Genomic DNA, 25,331 nt, shown 5'->3' on the forward strand with positions numbered 1-25,331 from the left:
GTATAACAAGGATCTTCCACTTTTATAATAATATGATTTAACATGCAAGTTGCAGGTTTGGCTCCTCTCTGTTTACTCAAGTTCTTACTTGGATGAATGACACATATCTCCTTTTAAAATGAATGGTGTAAATTGTATTGTATTGTTTTGATGAATACAACATTTGGATAGATTACATCGTTACATAATGTTAGCCATCAACAATTTGAAGAATAAACCTATAAGAAATGTAGCGTACAATATAGAGCTATCATAAAAAGTATGATAAAGAATAAAATATGATTATTAGAGGTGATAAAAATAATTTAGACAAAATGAGAAAATAAACAAGGTAACCACGCGATAACACCAAATCGGTCATTATATGAAATGAGACTTTTTGTCGTTACGTAACAATGGATTTAACGATACGATACAATAAAATTAATGTAACAATCAAAACAAACATTGTATTTAAACTAACAACACAATACAATACAGTAGGTAACAACAATCCAAACAAGTTGTAAAAGAAGAAAAAGAGAACCGCTGAAAGCAAAGGAAAATCTAAATTGAGAAGATAAAGGATAGGAACCAACATTAGAACATTCAATATGGAAGAACACATAGGGAGAGGATATTAAGAGGCAAATCTAATGCCATTATTATTGTCAAAAAAAAATCTAATGCCTTTATTAGTGACCTAGATTTTGGATTAACTTGGACTGTATTTAGGATGCATGATAGGAGACCTATCTGAATTGGGGGTATTTCCATAGGAGTTAATTGGAAATGTGTAAAGATCTGATAATTCATCCTGATCATTCTCTTCCTGTCCATGTTGATGATTAGACCAAGAGATTCCAGTTAACTTCTTCAATCCTTCAAGTTCAATAGCCACTTCCTTCATTGTAGGCCTATCTTCTCCGTGCAGTTGAAGACAGTTCTTCACCAGCTCAGCCATCTTTTGGAGTTGCTCAACACTCCCTTGCCACAAAACACAACAATCAATAATATTAAACAAGCTATTATTATTCATGGACAAAATAAAATAATCGGCCAAATTCTTGTCCTGTTCGTTTCTAGCTCTAACAATAGGTTTCAACCCTATCAAAAGTTCTTCCATAACCACTCCAAAAGCGGTAAATGTCACTTTTCTCTATCAATTGACTTGTGCGGAAATATTCAGGATCCAAGTACCCTGATGTCCCTAGAACTGACGTAGCCAAATTTGTTTGATCCAAAGGCATTAACCTCGAAGCTCCAAAATCTGCCATTTTAGTTGTGTAAACACTCTCTAACAATATGTTGGCAGACTTAACGTCCCTAGGAATTATAGGCATGGATGCAAATGAATGAAGGTAAGCAAGTGTCGTGGCTATCTTTGCTGCAATCCTCAAACGATTTTGCCAAGTTAACCAACCCGTTCCACGTTGGTTGTGAATGTGCTCGTAAAGAGTTCCCTCAGAGACATACTCATAAACCAATAAAGGAACTTCATCTTGCAAACAACATCCAAAGAGCCTCACCACATTTGGATGGTTGATCTGAGTGAGAATAAGCACCTCATTGATAAACTGCTAAATTTGACTCTCGTCCACAATTCTAGATTTTTTTAATGGCAACTATGCAATTATCACGTAGTACACCTCTATATACAATCCCGTAGCCACCACGACCAAGAATTTTGTCATTGGCATAATTATTTGTAGCTTTCTTCAGCTCCTCGGATGTAAATATTTTTGTTGCTTTCGCACTTCCTTCATTAGTGGAGATTCTATGTTTCAATAGAAAACCACCATTTTGTGTGAAGAATTTCTCCTTGATTTTGATCGATTTTCTTTTCTTGATGCTGAAATAGAGCCAAGCTATCCCAACCACCAGGGAGATAAAGCCAATTCCGCTGCCTGAATAATTAGTGGAATTTATTTTTTATTGTTTACTTCAACTAGATCAAAAGTACAGATTACTATTGAATGCATATGCTAATAAATTGGTGTTCCTAGTTCCTATTTCAAACATACGAAAGCATGTTCTTGGGATTTTTGGAAAAAAATTGAGTAGATCTTGTTCTTAGATCATAATCATCATATATACCAAAAATTTGGAGGTCTTTCAATTCTTAATAAAAAATACAAGTAATATGGGAAAACAATTTAAAAAGTACTGCTTTGCCATATGTGCAATAGCAAAAAATTGAAATTAGCTATGAACTTCGTCCCAAAATCGCTCGTAGCTAACAAACGTTTTTTGATAATCTGTCACTAAATAAGATTAGTGATTGTTGCTCCCAAACGCACACGCAAGTATACGTGGTCGTACAAGTAATATAGACTGTTAAGTCCAGATATCGATCCCACAGAGACTTAGATTCTACTGTTAAGCTAATTCAAAGTCGAATGAAACTATTCAAGGAAGTGAAAATCAAGATGTTTGTTGTGCTAAACTAAAACTGAAAAGTAAACAATTTGTGATGGGTGTTTTTGTGACTGAGACTATCTTGACAAAGATTGTAAGAATTATCAGATGAGAGAAAGATCTAGGGTCATGGCTTTCGACAATCCAGTTGATCCTCCGACAATTCCACCTATTTTATTTCCTGGGTTACTAGTTGACGGGTTAATTATACTTTATGATATTCTCTCGAACTACTCACAAGCCTGTAGATGTTACTATAACGCCTATATCTCTATGGTCATTAGAGGTAACAAGAACGGATTTATTTCTCCGTACTCAACTAAGTAGGGCTAAAGGGTATATCTCTATCCTCAGTAGCGAAACGATTAAATCGAACAAACTCTATTTATTCTTATTACGTACGTGAATTCCCTTTCTCAAGTTCAACTCGCGCACCACAGATAGTGTCTAACTGTTGGCTAGATAATCAAACCATTAAGATCAAAAATAAATAAGCAACCCAAAATATGGAAAATCAATAGATAATAATTGTCATCAAACCCTTTCAAGTCTTTCGCCACAACCCTCGAATTAAGAAGTTTAGCTACTCATGATTCGATCATAGACAAAAGAATTCATGAATAATCTAGGGTTGAAAAAGATGAAAAATAAAATAAACCTAGAGAGAGAAAAATAGAACGGTGGCTTACAAGTCTTTGAATAATCCCAGCTCACCGTTTTCAACTAATAACACGTCTATATATAGTCTAGGGTAAAAACAGAAAATAAGAAAACCTAATCCTAGTCGAACCGGGAAAGCTTGCGCAGAACCCCGCTTTCCTTCCGCATCGCGGAAGGATCGCGCAAAGTACTGAGGCTTCCCGTTTTCCTTCTGCGATGCGGAAGGAAAGCCTGATGATAATGCCTGGGCTGGTTTTTTTGTTTGCTTTCTTCATGCGATGCGGAAGAAAAGCGGACCCTTCAGTCGAATTATTTTCCTTTTAGTTTGTCCTTTGTGGTCTTCGACTCGTCACCTCGTCTACTCGTCATATGCTCCAAAATCAATCACTTTAAGCACAATTTTCCATCGTTTGTCATCATCGTACCTATACACATGAAATATAACGACATAAGTTCAAATACGACGATTGCATCATGAATTAAGCGATAAAAGTCATAAGAGTAGGATGTAAAATGACACAAAACATGATATTTGTGCCAAATATCACCACCCCCACTTAGACTTTGCTCTCCCTCGAGCAAACTCAAACCAACACCAAACTACACTTCTAGCTCAACTCATTCAAACAGGTCTGCAACGGGATTCGGCTAGAATGACTATCTCAAAAGAAAATTTTCAAAACCAAAACAATGAGCCAAGTTGCGAAAGTCATGCCAAAGATTTAAAACTTTCAATGGTTGGCACCAAGGACCACCTTCCAAAAAACACTTCACTTTTAAAACCAATTGACCCAACGACACCACTTTAAAGCATGTAAGAAACCTTACGATCAAGAGATGAACACTTCACCACTCTATTGCTAATTAGGTGCCCTCACCAAAATAAAGTAGTCCATATCTCTCAAGAATCACATATGTTTAAATCAATGGACCTGAGATCAATAAGTACGCTCACTCTCACAAAGAATATCACATGTAAAATACGACATACCATAGGCTTGCCCGTAGTGTAACCACTCCACTAATACAAGTAAGACGAACCTAGAATCAAGTAGGACTTTGAGGGTTGTAATGTAGGCTAAGGGACTGGTAGGAATTATTTGGATAATAGTGACTAACCTCCCTAAGCACTTTAATACATATACTTTTATCATTCTTGCACAATTTCTTCATTAGCCCTTATTCAACACCAACCAACCTTTAAATTTCTCCCAATTCACCCATTTTCTTTGTTTAAGCACCACTCTTTTTAAAAGTTACACAAGTTAGAAGGGAAACATTTTCGCTACATTTTTTTTTGTCTTTTTCAGATTTCTTTCTTTTCTCTTTTTTTTTTCTTTCAATTCCCAACTAACAAGTGAATTAGTTCAGTTCATTCGGTGTTCCCATTGTCTTCCTAGATTACAATTAACAACCACTTCCCCTCTTTATTTCACATCCCAACTCCCGTTATACATGTAAATGATTAAAGTGCTCATAGAGTATTTGGATCAAATTTCAAGTTTTATAGAACGAAGGCTAATTAACTGCTATCAAAGAAAAGGCTAAAGGCTCAAAAGGGTTAACTAGTGTGCTATTTGCAAGTTGGTGGGATAACTTTTTAGTATTTTTAGTGACTAATCAAAGAAACGCCTCTATAATTTTCTAGGCTCAACCGAACTTCATTTCGCTTTGTGGACACACAGGGAAAGTTCTAGACTTCAATACCAAACATGGAATCAAATGCAAAACCTTACTCACACATGGCACACAATCAACGCAAGAGGGATCCGGTTGTCCCTCGAATCAAACAACAATGAAACTCAACAATGCCAACTGGGTCATACGAGTCAAACAAAAACCATTTTCAAGTGCTTTCAAGAAAAGTGAAACAATTTCATGGCATGTTTTCACAACAACTTTCAAGATCACTCATATGCCAATACTTCACCTAACCCGTGCACCTAGCATTTGAATACACCTATCCTAAGGACTAATTTTCCCTCAAGCAGGTTGTCATCCACCCGTCATAAGGAAAAGCCCTTTCTATGACTATAAAAGAAAAATCTACCTACGCCCGGTTCAAAGGCCCCCCCTCGGGAAAGAATCGAGGCCATAAGAAAACCAAAGGGGGTGGATGATGAATGCCTACTAATGAGGGACTTAAGAAGTTATCAAAGAAAAATAAGGAAAATAAAACCTTTTTGAATTTTTTTTCAACTTTTTCTAATTTTTTTTTCGATACTAAGATGCAAAACTACCAAAAAAAAAAGGCATAAAAAAAAAATCCTAAGGCATACTAATCATCATTCGCAACCTCAAAACATGTTGATACAAACCAGGGACGTATTTTCCCACCCCACACTTAAAATTATGCAATGCCCTCAATGCATATATATTTGAAAAAAAAAAAGCGCAAGCAAGGTAAGAAATACTCCCTGGGGCCCACTAGGGCCTAGCTAGCAACATGCTCTCATCATCAAGGGGCGAATGACCCCACACTTAAAACTCTGGCATGCTTCTCAACTTTCAACTTTGGGTACTCAGACTTCCCCTAATCGTCATGGCACGACATGAATCAACTTTTTCCTCCACCTCGAACTTATGAATTTCACCTCTAATTTTGCATCCAATTTTCTATCACGCTTCTGGGGCGGTGGTGTGAAAATAAAGGAACCAGGCAATAAATATCGTTTCTTAAACTTCTTGGCCCTTAAGTGAGGAATGTCGCTTTGTCTTTTCGGTGTGGCAAATTTCAGGATGTAAGACTCTTGTTCCTCATCTATACACTTCTTCATCAGCGTGGAAGGCTCGATTTCCATTTCGCCAACCACGCATAATGTAGAAAAATGTTTAGAACGAGGACCAACACGCCCTAACTCTAAAACCGCATTATATCTGACATCCTCATTTTTGTATACCTCCTCAACAATGACATCATCAACAAAGATCCGATCGAATGGTTGGAATTCCTCTATCTGCTCCACATGCGGGCCACTATCCAAGGTAATATGTAGTTGGGCATCAGACGCCTCAACCTTTTTATTCATTTGTGCCTGCAAGCCATGGATATCTGAGCCAAATTGGTCTATCTCTTGTCCGAGTTCAATTCTACCTTCTATCAGTTGTGTATCCATGTTTATAAGACCATCATGGAGAAACCCATGAAATTTCATTTGTTGAGCTTGTTCTGTTAGCCAAGATTGGCTCACTATCTCTGCTTCTTCAAAGCTATCTACTTGTGGGAACTCGCTGTCTTCTTCTGTTTGAGGTTCGTCTTGAGTATTGACTAAGCCTGTAACTTGTAGATCATTACAAGTTTCGGCCTCGGCCTGCATCTATGTGAGTTTGGTACGAATCCTCTCTATGGCTTTCCACATTTCTGTGTTTTGCTCTCTCATTAATGCATCATGCTCTATCATTTGCTCCCCTATTTGCTTCATCATATCGCTAACCCGAGCAAGACTTTCCGCATCCTCCACTTCGTTACTCCTGTCAACATCACAAATAACAGGAGAATCATAATAGGGGCTCGATGATGGGGAGTAAGAGTTAGGACAACCATTCGAATGACCGTCTTGACCACCACATATATTACAAATATTCCACTCAAAATATTGGGAAGGTGCACACAACCCATTCCCGGAAATATTTTGACAGTGTTGCCATAAGTGGGGTCCTCCACAAATCAGACAAGGATCACCAAAATAGGAACAACCAATATTCGACCAATTTTTCCTCCAAGATGCCATGTCAAGCAAGCTAACCAAAATATTAAATTAAAAATAAAATAAAATAATAATAAATAAATAAAAACTTGAATAGAAATTCAAAAATCCATATTAGAAAAACAATAATACTGCTAAGTCCCCGGCAGCGGCGCTAAAAAATTGTTGCTCCCAAACGCACACGCAAGTATACGTGGTCGTACAAGTAATATAGACTGTTAAGTCCAGATATCGATCCCACAGAGACTTAGATTCTACTATTAATCTAATTCAAAGTCGAATGAAACTATTCAAGGAAGCGAAAATCAAGATGTTTGTTGTGCTAAACTAAAACTGAAAAGTAAACAATTTGTGATGGGTGTTTTTGTGACTGGGACTATCTTGACAAAGATTGTAAGAATTATCAGATGAGAGAAATATCTAGGGTCATGGCTTTCGACAATCCAGTTGATCCTCCGACAATTTCACCTATTTTATTTCCTGGGTTACTAGTTGACGGGTGAATTATACATTATGATATTCTCTCGAACTACTCACAAGCCTGTAGATGTTACTATAACGCCTATATCTCTATGGTCAACAGAGGTAACAAGAACGCATTTATTTCTCCGTATTCAACTAAGTAGGGCTAAAGGGTATATCTCTATCCTCAGTAGCGAAACGGTTAAATCGAACAAACTCTATTTATTATTATTACGTACGTGAATTCCCTTTCTCAAGTTCAACTCGCGCACCATAGATAGTGTCTAACTATTGGCCAGATAATCAAACAATTAAGATCAAGAATAAATAAGCAACCCAAAATATGAAAAATCAATAGATAATAATTTTCATCAAACCAACTTCCAAGTCTTTCGCCACAACCCTAGAATTAAGAAGTTTAGCTATTCATGATTCGATCATAGACAAAAGAATTCATGAATAATCTAGGGTTGAAAAAGATGAAAAATAAAATAAACCTAGAGAGAGAAAAATAGAACGGTGGCTTACAAGTCTTTGAATAATCCCAGCACACCGTTTTCAACTAATAACACGTCTATATATAGTCTAGGGTAAAAGCAGAAAATAAGAAAATCTAATCCTAGTCGAACCGGGAAAGCTTGCGCAGAACCCCGCTTTCCTTCTGCATCGCGGAAGGATCGCGCAAAGTACTGAGGCTTCCCGTTTTCCTTCCGCAGATAATGCCTGGGCTGATTTTTTTGTCCGCTTTCTTCACGCGATGCGGAAGAAAAGCGGACCCTTCAGTCGAATTATTTTCCTTTTAGTTCGTCCTTTGTGGTCTTCGACTCGTCACCTCGTCTACTCGTTATATGCTCCAAAATCAATCACTTTAAGCACAATTTTCCATCGTTTGTCATCATCGTACCTATACACATGAAATATAACGACATAAGTTCAAATACGACGATTGCATCATGAATTAAGCGATAAAAGTCATAAGAGTAGGATGTAAAATGACACAAAACATGATATTTGCGCCAAATATCAGTGATTGAGTTTGTTGTGTAGCTAGCATTTGTCCGTTTCTAATTCTTGTTTTTAGTAGTGGTGGTGCGTGTATGATGAACTATCTATAAGAAAAACATGTAATTTCAAATTTTGGTTAGCAAAAAGAGTTTAAAATAGATCTCCAAGCTCCCTAGTCGTTTCTAGCATGGAAAATAATATTCCTTATCGCTCAATTTATGTGATAATCTTTTTTAGTTATCCTAAAGAAAGAATGACATTTTATATATTTAGAAATAATTTAACTTTAAATTTATTATTTTACCCTTAATGAGATTAATTATGGCTATTATTTTACCCTCAATGAGATTAATTATAGCCACACAAACATCTATATATAGTTAAGACCACGAATTTCAAAAAATGAATTTCCTTCCTAAAACTATGTGCACACTAAAACAACATCACATAAAATGGAAGGGAGGGAGTATTAGTCTTTGTGGTTATGAAAGTTTTTCAAGATATTTACCTAGAGAGAACTTGATCCATAGGAAATTAGAGGAGGGGGCAATACAACCACGACCATCCTTTTTACCATCACCGGTATATCCCTTAGGGCAAGAACAATTATAACTCCCCGTGATGTTTATGCAGGTCCTTTCACATGAACTGGTACTTGGATCAGCACATTCATCAATATCTGGCAAAACCAAATGTGTAGATCACGTTATATCAAAGTAGGGTTAGCAAAAGTAGCCCATAAAGATAGGGAAGATATTACCCGCTCAACCTTCTCAAATTTGGGCGGGTCAATAGCCCATCCATTTGTCAACTACTAATTTGACCCGTTCATTTCAGCCATCTAAATGAGGGTTGTGTGGCCCAAATTCATCCATGAGAAATTTTGTCATAATATTTTTAAAAAAGTAATAATTTTTTGTTTGGTATGTTATATATAACTATAATAAATGAAAAAAGTTGTTTAGGCACTCAAACAAATAATAAGACTACAAATAAAGAAATTAATACTTGGTAAATACTGGCAGGGTTAGATCATTTCAGCTCAAGTAATTTTCGCCTGCCCGTTTATTAACTCAACCTATTTTGACCCGTCTGAATTAGCTCAACCTGCCTATTTGAGTAAAACAAATAGAGTGCTCATAAAGTAGTTTTCACTTCGCATAAAATGCTTCCTTTGATTTTTTATTTTTATGAAAATTAAACAACTTAAATATCATACTGATGGAAAAAGGGTCACATTTGCTCTTGTACATGCGAAATTGAGTAACTTCTTTTTCTATTAAATATTATCGTTGCTGTTAGAAGAAAGTCTTGTTTTGCCATTGACCTCTTACAAAGCTTCAGTCCGCCCCACCACACCCGAATAGTTTTTAAAATATAATATTTAGTAAATAGTTTCTACTCACAAATCAAACACTGAATTTTAGAAACATATTTTCTGTGAAACATATTTCCAAAGATTTTTTTGTGCGTGTAGTGGTGGAAGTGGGGTGGGGAGAATCGTCCTACCTTGACGGCCACGAGTGAGATATGGATTGCCCTGAAAACCTGGCTTACAGCTGCAGCGGTAGCCACCACGGCCAGTGTCTGAATCAACAATTTCCATTTCCTTTGCAAGCATAACCCTTGCTTACTAAAGCTTGCATGCAAGTATGAGAGCTGACAGCCCAGTCCAGGACAATGGGAACACTGGCCTTTGTCCTCCTTAAAAAAAATTCCAATCCTTTAGATCATCAACACCTCCGAAATTGAAGTGATCTGCCTCGCCCAGAAATGTATACGCGTATGGACTAAACGACCAAACATTGCTGCGGTTTCCTACAATAGACATGGTTGTGTTATAGAATTTCAAGCTCGTAATTATATGTCTCAGCTGGCAGCAGCCTTTGCCCATACACACTCCTTCCATGATATCATTCTCGTTCATATAGCTGGTGTTGCAGCTATAGCCAAGGTTATTAGACCCCGTCGTGGTTGCGTATTCATCGGAACCCACTACGGCAAAGCTATTCAGCGGCGAGAAACTATATGGCTCTTTTAAAAATATGGTCGGAGCGTTTGATTCATTGAGCATAGTTCCGTCGGAGTTGTAACATCTCGAGCTGATGGAATTGGCGATGCGCAATTCAGCATCGGAGATGTCATACACCATAATGTTACTTCCTATGTGGGGTTTCTCAGAGCCATCATTAGATTTGCTGCAGTTCATCGCGAACTCTGAATTCAAGACGCAGCCTGAGCCAATTCCAAATGGGTATGGAACCGTAACGTTTCCACACTGCTTAGGACATTTTGTGACACGGGCACCTTTAGTGATGCTGTAGGTTCTATTAGTGTTGATTTGGGCCGTGGCTAATGTCAGTAGTAGCACGCAAGCATAAAAACAAGCAATTTGGTAAGAAAGCTGTCGGAAATATTTTCTTTTCATTACTTGAATTGGTTTATATACAAAAATATTCTAACCTAAAATAGGAGATTACACAATATACAATGTTATACCCCATTTAAACCGGGTCCAAATTGAGTACAACATATTGGAGATTCCTATTTTGCTTTATTTTAAGGAGTCGCCACCTAATTGAATTTAAGGTGAATTAGGGCACCTAATTATTAACTAAGGTAAAGCTAACTAAACCCCGTTAATGGTGGGTTAGGCATCCTCTAGGATCCGTAACTACGGTTATCCGGCCAAACTTAAGTTAATTAATTAAGGTACTTAAATTTTAAGAAAATGGCTTATAATATTACTAAGGTTTTAAAGGAAAATATAATAACGCTGTCTAAAATATGATTTTAAAAAAATATGCTAAGGCTTTAAATAAAAATGCTATTTAAAACAAGACTTGTAGGATAATTTGCACAAAAAGAGACTTCAAATGCTATTTAAAATAAACTATAAATATTGCTAAGCTTTAGATAATAATGTTATTTTAAAAATGAGACTTGCAAAATATAATGATTTGCATATAAATAGAAGCTTTTAAGAGAAGACCTAGCCAATTTAAACTCGGGAAAAAATATGAGTATAGTGGTGTACAAAATCTAGACTTATTTTATAAATAGAATGCAAAAGGTTTAAAATAATATAAATGAGGCTTTAAATTTCAATTGATTAGATATGCTTACTTAATCTAGACTTATTTTATAAATAGGATTCAAAGGGTGATGAGTTTTCTTTCTCTTTTACTAACTTTATTTAACTATGCTCGGCTAAAAATATGTATAACTGGATGAATCTTGGAAACAATGTTTATAAAATATACTTAAGCTACTATTTACGTATTAGTGACGTTTTGAAATTTTAAGATAGTAAGTATAAAATATGATTCCCTTAACTCAAAATATATGGTCATGCTATTTTGTAAATCAATTATTCTAAGAAAGATAAATATTATAGGTATTATAAATAATTTTAACGTAGAATAAAAGAGAATGAAACTTGGGGAATTAATCATTGGTCTTCCTTAAACTAACTACCCATTACTAAAACTAAACCTACTAATTTTGCTAAGGTTCATTTTATCTAAGGAAACAAATAAACAAAGTAAAGTATTAATTGTGCAATACAAAATTAAGGCATAAAAAAAAACAGAGGGGCAAATGCTGTTAAATGGGCTCAGCCCATTTTGGGACGGCTGTGATTTCGCTGCTGTTGGGCCTCGGCCCAGCAGAAATTTTATACGTTGCTGCGGCTGGGTTGGACACGGAGAAGATTTCGTTGGGCTTTTAGCCCAACACCGAGTATGGAAGAAGAACGAGTCCCTCGGACTCGTATGCGGTGGTCATGCAAAAATGAAAGGAAAAGGATTAGTATCTAAATAAAGGCTAAGGCTTAAATAGAGAAGCTAAGTATACAGCTTGAATTAGCACATACACAATAAAAGGACACTTAGAGAAAAATATTCAAACCCAAGACGAGAGCTGGCAGCCGAAATTTATGCCATATGAAATCAGATAAAATGGGCAAGTTTGCAAAGAAAGTACAGGCGAGACTATCTACAGGTGAAAGCAAAACTGAATGCATGTTGATCTCAAAATGGCAATGCTAGCATGACAGGAATAGAATGAGCAGTTTTAGTGAGAGTACAGAGACTGCCAGATTCTTTCTAAGATTATGAGTTCAACTTTAAGCTAGTATGGGCATGCTTCGAATGTTAATATTAGTTTGCATATTAGTCTGAAGGAAAGGGGATTGAATATCCTGGCCATGCTATTAGAATCAAAAGACCCATAGTCACAACATATATTTTTACATAGATTCGAAATGACATAGGCTTAAATGCATGTGCTTGATCACATAAATTGAGTCAACAGCAAAGTCAGATTTACTTAAGACTATAAATAGCACATAAGACATAATCAACTGGTTCACATTTGGTTAATAAGAAACATATAACATCATTCTTGATAACACAGAATCAGTCTATAAGAACCATGCTTTATTATTGGAATAGGATGGAATCAAACTAGTTCATGAAAACGTGCTTAACTGGAATTGATCGTGCCATTAAGTCAAGATTTAACTTATGCAACACATTTAGACCATATCGAACCGAACTGATTTAACCTAACAAATAAATTTAGTTACCAAAACATAAGAGCATTATTGACATGGTCAGCATGCTTAATAACTAGTTAAATTAGCTTATGTAGTCTTATTCCCTTTAACTAAATCAAGCTAGGCACAAATATAACCCACACCTAGAACCGGACTATTCTAGCACATTGTAGACATTGAAGTACACATACAAATTATACGAAAGCAGTAACCCAAACTAACACAGAACAGATAAACCTCCAATACAAAAAAAAAAAAAAAAAAAAAAAAGGGAAGGGAGAATTACGGCAGCAGATTTAGAACACATACAGCTGCAGTTTGACTAATCACTTCGAACACCATGTGACCACAAAGACATTCAAACTAGCAGGCAGAGGTAACACTAAACATGTGTAATCACAAGTTAAACAAATTAATGACCAGCTTATGCCCATTTATCGAACATTAGCATGATTAGCAGTTTGAGTCATTTATAGGTCTAAGAGGGGGTATTAACTCTACTAATTATTCCTCAAGTGATCATATTAAGTTCAGAAACTTAAACTCTAGCAATATTCTTCTAAACTCAGATTTATTACTCATGTCTCGAATCCATTTTTAACTCAGATAAGCAACAAGATAAAAAAAACACTGGCTGATTGCACTATCATGTTTAACCAAGCGGAATCAAATCATGTCTAAACCTTAATACTAACACAGTGAAATTATGGCAACATGTAAATCTCCCTAGCTAATCAGTTCCAACAAGACACATATAAATCATGATTAACTAGAGCAAACAAATATATAATACACATTCAGCGCAGACAGAATGGCCTGAAATAGCTCCTAATGCATGTTTAACTAAACAGATTAAACTTATAACTAAATCATGCTTAACTGAGATAGACATTGCTATAACAACACATAAGACATGTTAGAACTAAGTTCGGCTAAACTAATGTAGAAAACAAAATAAATCTAGCCAAAACTGACATATAAATAAGCTTAACTATTAAACTAAACTAACACAGGGAAACATTATTTAGCTAACTAACTCATCACATAAACATTCTTAATCACGAAAATGACAAAAACTAAGCTAACACGTAGCAACTAAGAAACAGAAAAATGCAAAAACATAGAAGAGAAGGGGAATTACCTTCTTCGGGTGCAGCGATTCTGAGATGCGGGGGTTTCCAATCTACCTCGAAGACTACCAAATCCGAGCTCGCGATGCTCGGATTCGAAGCAATACCAAGACAAACAAAACCAAAAATGACTTGATATTTTGACTCAATATTAAAACAAGATTATAACGGCTAAAAGGACTGATATTTCAGAGTATTCTTAGGCGGCTAAACTTATGCTTTGCGTAGGGGGAATTTTGCGGCTGAAAACATTAATATTTTTTAGGGAATTTCGGTGATCAAAAGAACTCCCCTAAACGACTCAACTAGAGATTATTTATAGGGTTTAGCTAGGGTTTGCTGGGGTTGAGAAATTGAAAATTATGCGGGATGTTTTTAGGCTCAACAACCACTACCCCAGATACAACGTTCGAATTTGTCGATCTCAGACCTTGATCAGAAAAAGAAGAAGTGGACAAAACCCATTAAAATTTCGTACCCAAAGATAAAGAAGCTAATTAGAAAAAGATTTCAAGTTTCACAAATGGACGAAGTCTATTAAAGACTTTCAGAATGCAAGCAGAAAAAAGAAGAAGAAAACAAAAAAAATGACCTGCTTCACGGTTGAATCTGGCTGAGGGGGTACGAAGCATTGATTTCCCTTTCCCGTAATGGCCATACACGGCCTGGTAGAGATGAAAGGCCGCTGCGACTTTGCTATTTGCGTCGGTTGATGTGTCGTGAAATTACGGCACATTCGACGCCAACTACTTAGTCTTTTGTAAATCCCCAAGTACTTTTGATGTCGTTTCTCGTGTTTTTGTGTCAATTTGTGGAATAACATGTGTCGGAAGTAACTTGAAGCAAAATATAGCAAAATGAAGCAAAATCCAACTGAACTGAACCAGGGCATCACCTGCGAATCGCAGGTATTGCATGCGAGTCGCAAGTGGTGCAGCATCTGTTGACAGAGATGGACAAAGAAGACAACACATGCGACAACACATGCGACACCACATGCGAATCGCATCCTATGTCGCAGATCCTGCTCAACAGATGATTGAAGACGCGACACCTGCGATGATGTGGTGCAACCTGCGACTCGCAGGTTGCACATGCGACACCAAGTACGATTCGCACCAGATGTGCAGGGGAATTTTTGTCTAGAAATTGTTCCCGTTTTGGACATTCTATAAATAGATTTTCTAGGGTTTTGGACTCATTCATTCTGCAGTTTTTTAGCATAGACTCTTGTGGAGCTCATTTATTGTTGGTTGGTGAAGCCTTTAAGAGATTCCTTTTGGCTTTTGTCATCTTCTCCATCCAATACTTTTGTAAGATTTATGAATACACTTTACTTTATTGCTTTACCTTTAATGAATATTAGTAGCTAATCTTTCAGCTAAGGTTGTGGGATCAAATGTGTTAGTTATGTGATTGGGTTTCAGATTCATACTACATTTATATGCTAATGGTGTTTTCTATTAACTCTTCAAGAATTAATGTCTTGTGATGGTGTACAACATTACTTGTGTCTTAATACCATTACTTTGCTTGGAAAAGAAAGTAGAGGTTAGGAAAAGAGTTAATAGCAACAATTTGGGTCATTAAATCCATCTAATAGCTTGAGCTAGGAATAGGAAAGCCAGTTGAGGCTACATGGGTGTTCTCTTATAAAACATTCTAGGGCTTGGAAAAGCCTAGGATGAAATTTGCTAATTTGGTTGGAAAACTTTTGGCAAGAATCGCGTAACCCTTGGCTTAATGCACTTAGGCATATAAATAAGTTGAATTGATACCCAATCGCATTACTTTCCATTGGAACCACAACCTTAGTCCCATTCACCAATAGTTTACATAATATAATCATTCTTAGTCTTTAATAAATAAACAACAATCAAACCATTAGTATATTCCCCTTTCCCTTGAAATATAGACTAATGGTCGAGTGTTACACTTATTAAGTATATTTCTTCATTGTATTCTCTGTGGGATTCGACCCCAACCTCGTTGGGTTCTATATTTGACAACGATCGCTTACTCCTGTTATTGAAGGTGTAATTTGGGCGTATCAAATTTTGGCGCCGTTGCTGGGGAATACGGTCTAGAAATTTACTAACTAGTGTAAAACTTTACTTTTAGTCTTTATTTCTTTTCTTATTTCCTTTTTGTTGTTGTGTGTTGTCCAGACAATATGGATGAGGATGGTATCCCTGTCCAAAATCCACCGGTAGTGGTTGGTGAGGAAGCTGCGGGGACAGGCTATGCAGCCGCAATTCAGCCCCCGCCTTTAATTGGAAACTCGAGTTTCCATATAACCAACACAATGCTGCACCTGCTCAACACTAAGGGCCTGTTCGGTGGTCTACCCAAAGATGACCCGAATAGGCACCTTAGGAACTTTCTTGGGGTCTGTTCCACCAATGTGCACCCGGGCGTCTCAATTGAAGCAGTCAAGCTACGGCTCTTCCCGTACTCCCTAACGGGGGAAGCCACGGCTTGGTTAGATGATCTTCCATCCGGGTCCATCACTACTTGGGAGGAATTGACCGAAGCATTCCTCAAGAAGTTCTTCCCTCCATCGCGGATGTTACAACTCCGTGACGAAATCAACAACTTTCATCAACTTCCTGATGAGGCTCTCCATGAAACTTGGATTCGTTTTAAAAAGAAAGTCAAAAGCTGTCCCAAGCATGGGTTGCCCGATGGTGTGCTTCTACAAACATTTTATAGGTCTCTAGATTCGGTCAACAAATCAGAGGCGAGCAACATTGCAGATGGTTCTATTATGGATAATTCTTATGCCACCGTTTGTGAATTGTTGGATAAATTGACCGAGACTAATGAAGCATGGCACACTAGGGATTCGGAAGTGGGTGGAGGAAGTTCCTGCAAACATGTACTCACTCGTGAGATGATTAAGAAGGAGGAAGAGAGAGATGAGTCCATGGCCAAACGTGTCACCCAAATGGACCTTCTGACAAAACATGTCATGGGTGGCGGAAGCAAAAAGGTGAACCCGATAGAATCTTGTGAAGGGGGTCCTCCGGATGAGCAATGTTTCCAAATGTATGATGATGAGGCGAGTTATGTCAACAATCTAAGGGAGGGTTCCCGTCCGAACTACCAAGGTCCGAGTCAAGGATCTTGGCGGCAAGGTCAAGGGAATCAAGGTTGGAACAAAGAACAAAGTCACTCTAATTGGAGAGAGAATCGTGACAACAATCAAAGGGGTTACAATAGCAATTACAACAATCATCGGAGCATAAATCCGTATGTCCCTCCAAAGGGAAATCAACCAAGCTCTGGTCAACCTCCCAATAGCGACCCCGCTAGTTCAAAAATTGAAGATATATTGTCAAGGGTATTGAGGAAAGTGGAATCCACCGACACCTTTTGCAAGGAAACTAAAGATGAGGTCAAATCCATGGGTCAAGTTGTGAGTTCACACTCCACCTCTATTAAACAATTGGAGTCTCAACTTGGCCAAATCTCGGCAATCCTAAACCAAAGGCAGAAAGGCTCACTCCATAGTGACACAGTTGCAAATCTAAGGAATGATTGTGATCATAAATGCAATGCAATTACTACTAGGAGTGGCAAAACAATTGGGGAAAAGGCGTTGGTGAAAGAAAATTTGTTGGGTGATGAAGAGAAAATGGTTGAAGAACCCATGGTTATTAAAGAAGAAGCGAACCCAAAGAATATACGGGCTGGTATTGAAAAGCCCATTGTTAACGAGGACCTTCCGGAAAGCAATGATGCCTCGGAAAGCAAGGAAGCGGCGGAGGAGGTACCAAGGGCTTCACCGCCCGTTATGAGGCCTCCCCCTCCTTTTCCCCAACGATTGGCAAAGAAAGCGGAAGATGGAAAATTCATCAAGTTCATCGAACGATTAAAGGGTCTCTCAATAAATATTCCATTGGTTGAGGCACTTGAACAAATGCCCGGTTATGCGAAGTTCATGAAAGATCTCATGACCAAAAGAAAGAGTCCTGGTATTGAAACATTAGGGAGCACTCATCATTGTAGTGCAATCGTCGCCAAAGCTTTGGTGCACAAAAAAAGAAGACCCCGGAGCGTTCACAATTCCATGCACCATCGGTAAATACAAGTTTGCAAAAGATTTATGTGATCTGGAGCAAGCATCAATTTGATGCCGCTTTCTATATTCAACAAGTTGGGATTGGGCACCCCCCGTCCTACCACGATGAGATTACTTATGGCGGATAGAACCGTAAAGAGGCCCATTGGTATTCTTTATGATGTGCTTGTGAGAGTGGATCAATTTATTTTTCCGGCCGATTTTGTGATCCTGGATTATGAAGTTGACTTTGAAGCTCCCATAATCTTAGGAAGACCATTCTTAGCGACGGGGGGTGCCCTCGTGGATGTGGAAAGAGGTGATCTAAAATTTAGAATGAATGATGAAGAGATCACTTTCAATATCTGCAAGTCAATGAAACAACCGACGGATATGAGTGTTGTGTCGGTTATTGACACAATTGATGAAGCAATGGAGACAACCATAGAACATGTGCATATAGGTGATATGTTAGTTGCGGTGATAATGAACTATGAAGGGGACGATGAAAAAGAATTTGAGGAGACGGTCAATGCATTGATTGGAATGGGGTCCTACCACCTCAATCCAAAGAGACTCGATTTTGACTTGGAAAACCAAGAAACTCCTCCTGCAAAACCTTCAATTATTGAGCCTCCTACTTTGGAACTCAAACCTCTTCCTTCACATTTGAGGTATGAGTTTCTTGGACCCAACAACACATTGCCCGTAATTATATCTGCCCGGTTGACGGATGAGCAAATAGAGAGGTTGATGGTGATCTTGAGAAGATACAAAAAAGCTATTGGGTGGAGTATTGCGGATATTCAAGAGATTTCACCCGGTATTTGTACTCATAAAATTCATCTTGATGAAGACTGTGAGCCAAGCGTTGAACATCAAAAGAGGTTAAATCCTCCTATGCAAGAGGTTGTAAAGGTTGAGATAATTAAGTGGTTAGATGCCGGGGTTGTGTACCCCATTTCAAATAGCTCATGGGTGAGCCCGGTTCAATGCGTGCCCAAAAAGGGTGGGATCACCGTGGTTGCGAATGATAAAAATGAGTTGATTCCCACTCGCAAGGTTATCGGATGGCGGGTTTGCATGGATTATCGGAAGCTGAATAAGTGGACCAAAAAGGAACACTTCCCAATGCCATTCATGGATCAAATGCTTGATAGGCTTGCGGGAAGAGATTATTATTGCTTCCTTGATGGGTATTCGGGTACAACCAAATCACCATTGCCCCTGAGGATTAAGAGAAAACTACCTTCACTTGTCCTTATGGGACCTTTGCTTTTAAGAGAATGCCTTTTGGGTTATGTAATAGACCCGCAACATTTCAACGTTGCATGATGTCTATTTTCTACGATATGGTTGAGGAGGCCATTGAAATCTTCATGGATGACTTTTCCGTGGTTGGGGATTCCTTTGATGAATGCTTGGAGAATCTTGCCCAAGTATTAAAACGATGTGAAGAGACAAATTTGGTTCTAAACTGGGAGAAGTGTCTCTTCATGGTTAGAGAAGGCATTGTCTTAGGACATAAGATTTCGGAAAAGGGGCTTGAAGTCGATCAAGTTAAAATTGAGGTTATTGTTAAGCTTCCCCCTCCAATTTCCATTAAAGGTGTTCGTAGCTTCCTCGGGCATGCCGGGTTTTATAGAAGATTCGTCAAGGATTTCTCAAAAATAGCCAACCCTCTATGCAAATTGTTGGAGAAGGAGTCGAAGTTTGTATTTGATGATGCTTGTTTGAAGGCGTTTGAGGTTTTGAAAGAGAGACTCACATCGGCTCCTATCATCATTGCCCCGGATTGGTCTCAATCCTTTGAGTTGATGTGTGATGCAAGTGGATTTGCAATGGGGGCTGTTCTTGGCCCAAAGCGTGATAAGATCTTCCACCCAATTTACTACGCAAGCAAGACTCTGAACGGTGCCCAAATGAATTACACTGTCACAGAACAAGAGTTGCTTGCTATTGTGTTTGCTTTCGAGAAGTTCCGGGCTTATTTGTTGGGCACCCGTGTGATTGTTCACACCGATCATACAGCCCTACGTTACCTCATGACAAAGAAAGATGCAAAACCGAGGTTGATACGTTAGGTCCTTCTCTTGCAAGAGTTTGACTTTGAAGTCAAAGATAGAAAGGGGTGTGAAAATCAAGTGGCGGACCACTTGTCTCATCTTGAAGAGGGTGGGCGTCCATTGGATGGCCTAGAAATCAATAAGTCATTTCCGGATGAGCAAGTAATGGCGGGGTCGCATGTCATGATCCCTTGGTATGCCGATTTTGCTAACTTCCACGCAAGTGACATTATGCCGGATGATTTGAACTTCCATCAAAAGAAGAAATTTTTGAGTGATGTCCAGAAATATTATTGGGATGAGCCATATCTATTTCGGGTTTGCGCCGACAACATCATAAGGCGGTGCATTCCCGAAGTGGAGATGATTCCAATCATTGAGGCTTGTCATTCATCACCCGTAGGGGGGGCATCATAGTAGCTTAAGAACGGCAGCCAAGGTTTTTCAAAGTGGTTTTTATTGGCCGACAATCTATCAAGATGCTCATGACTTTGTAAAAGCTTGTAATCAATGTCAAAGGCATGGGGGCATATCAAGAAGGCATGAGCTACCAATGACACCGATTCTCGAAGTTGAATTGTTCGATGTATGGGGCATTGATTTTATGGGTCCATTTGTAAGCTCCTACAGCAACAAGTACATTCTTGTGGCAGTATACTACGTGTCCAAATGGGTGGAAGCCGTCGCGCTCCCCAACAATGAAGGAAGAAGTGTCACTGCATTTTTGAAAAGGGTTATCTTCTCAAGGTTCGAAACTCCAAGGGCAATCATTAGTGGCGGGGGCTCTCATTTCTGCAATCGATTATTCAAGACTCTTCTTGAGAAGTATGGAGTCAAGCATAAAGTTTCCACCCCGTATCATCCCCAAACAAGTGGCCAAGTTGAAGTTTCAAATAGAGAGATCAAGAGCATACTTTCCAAAACAGTGAATGCTAACCGGACTGATTGGTCAAAGAAATTAGATGATGCTCTATGGGCATACCGAACAGCCTGCAAGACCCCAATTGGCATGTCTCTATATCAATTGGTGTTTGGAAAGGCTTGTCATCTTCCGGTGGAACTCGAACATAAGGCATTGTGGGCCTTGAAAAATTTGAATCTAGAATGGGGTGATGCCTCAAACTTGAGGTTGGAGCAGCTTAACGAGCTCGATGAATTTCGACTTAGAGCATATGCGAGTTCTTCACTCTACAAGGCCCGCATGAAACACTTCCATGACAAGAAGATCTTGCAAAGAGAATTCAGCATTGGGGATCGTGTATTGTTGTTCAACTCAAGGCTCCGGTTGTTTCCCAGAAAGTTGAAATCCAAATGGTCCGGCCCGTTTGAAATCACACAAGTGTTCCCATATGGAGCAATTGAACTTGTTTGCCAAAGTGGAAATAAAATCAAAGTGAATGGGTAAAGGGTGAAACATTACTTGGGATCTCAGACTGAAGCAAAGATTATCGAGGTCTTCCTCCTCAATGAGCCATGAATGGGTTGAACAGGTACCAACGTCGTGCTGCGACGTAAAATCAAGTGCTTCTTGGGAGGCAACCCAAGTTTTATTTTCATGTGTTGTTGTTTTTACTTTTGTGATGTTTTTGATATATGTCCATGTGTGTAGGAATAAAGTGTGTGCACAAAGAAGAAGAGTTAGGAAAATGCCAACTGGCATGACATGCTGCACCACATGCCACTCGTATGTCGTGCCTGCTGCAGAACCTGCGTCTCGCAGGTGATGCCACAATTCAGTCCATGAAAGTCAAACTCTCTGTCGGCATCTGCGATGGAATGGCATAACATGCGACAACATCTGCGAGTCGCATGTTGTGCAGGTAAGTGAGAATCGCGGGTCGACCCGACCCGGCGCGAATCAGTTTTGTTTCAAATAAAAAAATGTAACTGATGTTTCATCTGTTACGATCCTTACTCTTCCTCTCCCCCTTCTCCTTCTTTCCTCCTATATCACCCCATAATCCCATTTCCCTCCAATCACCCTTAATCACATCTCCAAACCCTAACTAGTGTTTACTTCCTTTTCCCCTAAAAAAAAAAGATTTCAAGGTTTCCTACTTTCATCAACTCTCAAGGTATGTCAACTTTTCTCTTCTTTACATTAGGTGGTATCTACTAATTTCTCAATTCCATATTATTGTCATGCCATACCACTTGTTGTATTTAGTTAGTTGGGTAGCTTTATCTTATGTGTTATGTGGGTTGTTGGAAATTGAGGAACAATGGGGAATTCTTGAGTACCCATGCTTGTGTAGTCCTTCTAGGAAGTGGTTGTTGATGCCGAATTAGATAGCGACTGGGGAATTCTTGAGTACCCGTTTGTTGTAAGAACTGATAGTTGATGCACGCTCACAACTCGTGTGATGAAATGCCTAAACGACCCTGTGAGTGTTTGGATGTTGTGGAAATATGATCATTCGCCAAAATGGGGAATTCTTGAGTACCCATGGCACATTACCTGTAAAATAGGACCCGTGATGCCTTCTGAGTTGCAAAGTGTGATTGTCTTTTGTGAGGGACAACCATCGAACATAGGCGTGGGTAATTGAATAGCTTTTCCTAATGATAGACGGGGTGACAACGCTCTTAAGGGAAAAATTTACATAAACATGTTCTTGTGCGTGTGCATCTGTGTTGTGTGTAAACCAAAAAAAAAACATTCCTTCAAGTGACTCACCTGCGAGCAGTATCTGCGATTCGCATGTTTGACATGCGAATCGCACCTGCTGCAGCAGGTGTTGACAGTGAGGAACTTATAAGCAAGTGTCACCTGCGACACTACCTGCGAGTCGCAGGTCACACATGCGACTCGCATGTGGTGTTTCGCAGGTGGTGCCACCCTTCAATGCTTTGTTTTTTTTTTATATACCTCTTTATTGTTGCTAAAGGAACACCATAAATAATGGGTATATTTTTGTATGTTGTGCAGGATGGTTCGATCAAATCAAGCTCAAGGTAGAGGAAAACGAGTAACACGACAAACCTCCACCTCTAGAAGAAAAGAAAAGGCACCTACTGATCCCGTCCCCCAGTCTGAAGAGGAGACACATGAGGCTTCCTCCCCTGAACCCGAGGATGCCGTCACCAGAGGTGAACGAAGGGAAGCAATGGAGCAACGGTTCACCATGCCTGGATCTAGGAAACTGTATAAGGCTTGGAATGTCATTAAGCCCGATGGGAATCCAGTCTGGGGCCTCATTGTAGAAAAGAGGGTCACTCTACATGGTTTGCACGACCAATGTCCGGGCATCATTCGCAAGCTTGAGGCCTTGAGATGGACCTATTTCATGCAGCCCGCTGAATACTGCCCGGCCTTGGTAATGGAATTCTATGCAGCTTATGCGGCCAAATTGAATGCGAAGAGGTCGCGCCGCCAACCAAATAAAAACATGGAACACTTCTGTTGGGTTCCGGTTTGGGGGAAGGAGATTGATTGTGCTGTCGATACCATAACATCTATCCTATATGAGCAACGCAGCGAAACAGACCCTGTTGAAGGTTGGCCTCCAGTGAGTTCTGAATATGATTTAAAGATGGAGAACCCGGAGGAGCAGCGAGAGTGGGTTGCTTCAGTGATTTCCTCAGGGACTCCACCATGGCTAGATCCATCTGTCTCGATTGAGAAGAACACTTTCAACCGCGAAGCCAAGTTTTGGCTATCCCTAGTATCATCGCGGGTGATCCCTTCCAAGAATAACACCGACATATCCATTACAAAGTGTATTCTCATTGCTTCACTCATGTCCGGGTACCTCGTCAATGTGGGGGTAATAATCCGAGACGAGATCAAGAATAAGTCAACTCAAAAGGGCACATCGCTCCCTTTTCCTTGTTTGATCACTGAATTATGCCGCCGGAAAAAGATTCGTGATATTCCCCGGGTGGACAGGATGTTAAAGGCTGACCAAACGATCAATTACACCAAGTTAGAACTGGGGACTAGAAAGCGAAAGCGGGTGAGCTCAGAGCCAAGAGCTTCGAGGACAACACTTGATGCTCATATTCTTGAGCCCGAAGACTTGGCCACTGATGATGAGGAGACAGCTCCTAGCACTGCCCCTCGAGTTCCGGGGGCTGACCCTCCGAGTTCTTCCACTACATTTCCCGCTGCCCCCGTTCCACCATCCACCACAGCAGCTCGTGGAGTGTCTACCGAGGGTATGCGAGTTCTTCGGGCAGCGGATGATAAAGTTAATTGGTTGGTTGAGAAGCTTCCCAATTTTGTGAAAGAGGCTATCGAGGCAGCAATGGCACCCTACACTCAGGCGGTCACAAATATTAGGAAAGAGCAGGACAAAATTAAAGAGCATGTTCGCCAAATCGATCGTCGGTTGGAGCGTATTGAGGGGGGCAGTAAAGGCGGCCTTCCTCCCATTCGGGCGGACCTAGCTAAGGTTAAGAAGGACATTCGAGTATTGAAAGTCCCCGACATTGAGCTCAGTGCACCCATTCTACCATCCGGTGCCTCCTTATTCTCCACTAGGCCCACAGCACCTGCCATGCTTTCTGGTAAAGGGGTTGAGGATCCCGCTGAAGAGGAAGAAGAAACTGAGGAAGAAGAGGACGAAGAGGAGGAAGAAAGTGAGGAAGAGTTTGATGATGAGCTGGAGGGTGACCCAGCTATTGAGGAGGCACGTACTTCCGCTCGGGCTGCTGGTATCACTGAGGATAAGATTGACACATATGTGGCCACGTAGCAGTCCCTTGAGGCGAGCAGAAAATCCAGGGGGACCTCCCGACCCCCGAGGGCGGGTGAGGCCAGTTCATCCACCGCCCCTCTAGCTGACACACGATTGCCCCGGTCTGTGGGGCCTGAGATATTGACACCTGGGCTGGAGGGTGATACTGCACCGCCTCCATTGATAATACCTCCGTTGGAGGTCCCCCCTGCTGATCAGACACCATCGGACGCCTGATGCGTCCATCGTGAGTTACTCATCCCTTGTACTACATTTGATGTATTGGGGACACTGCATATTCCTTTTGTTGGGGGTGGGACAGCTCACACTGCAAATGTTTGTTTTTATTGTTGTAGGACAGGTCATATGTTTGTTTTTATTGTTTTAGGATAGCTCATGTTTAAGTTTGTGCACTTGTAGTTTGTCATTGCCAAGTATAATAGTGATGGTTGATCGGTTTATAGCACAAATTTTTTGGCCTGTTGCGTTTTTCCGTCGTATTTTGATAACACCCCTCTCAAAATTCTTGCATATGTACTCAGTGGGGAGGAGCAACACTAACATGACTCATTTGGTGACACAAATGTTTTGCAAAGCCTAGAAT

The 25,331-nt window shown here is 39.6% G+C and overlaps 1 pseudogene; it reads right to left on the bottom strand.

Moving 5' to 3' along the window:
- Positions 1–521: 521 nt before the first annotated feature.
- LOC132608162 (wall-associated receptor kinase 1-like) lies at positions 522–10,659 on the bottom strand (annotated as a pseudogene).
- Between the last annotated feature and the right edge of the window lie 14,672 nt (positions 10,660–25,331).

The sequence above is a fragment of the Lycium barbarum genome, chromosome 8 (assembly GCF_019175385.1).
Source record: "Lycium barbarum isolate Lr01 chromosome 8, ASM1917538v2, whole genome shotgun sequence".
Taxonomy (NCBI): Eukaryota; Viridiplantae; Streptophyta; class Magnoliopsida; order Solanales; family Solanaceae; genus Lycium; species Lycium barbarum.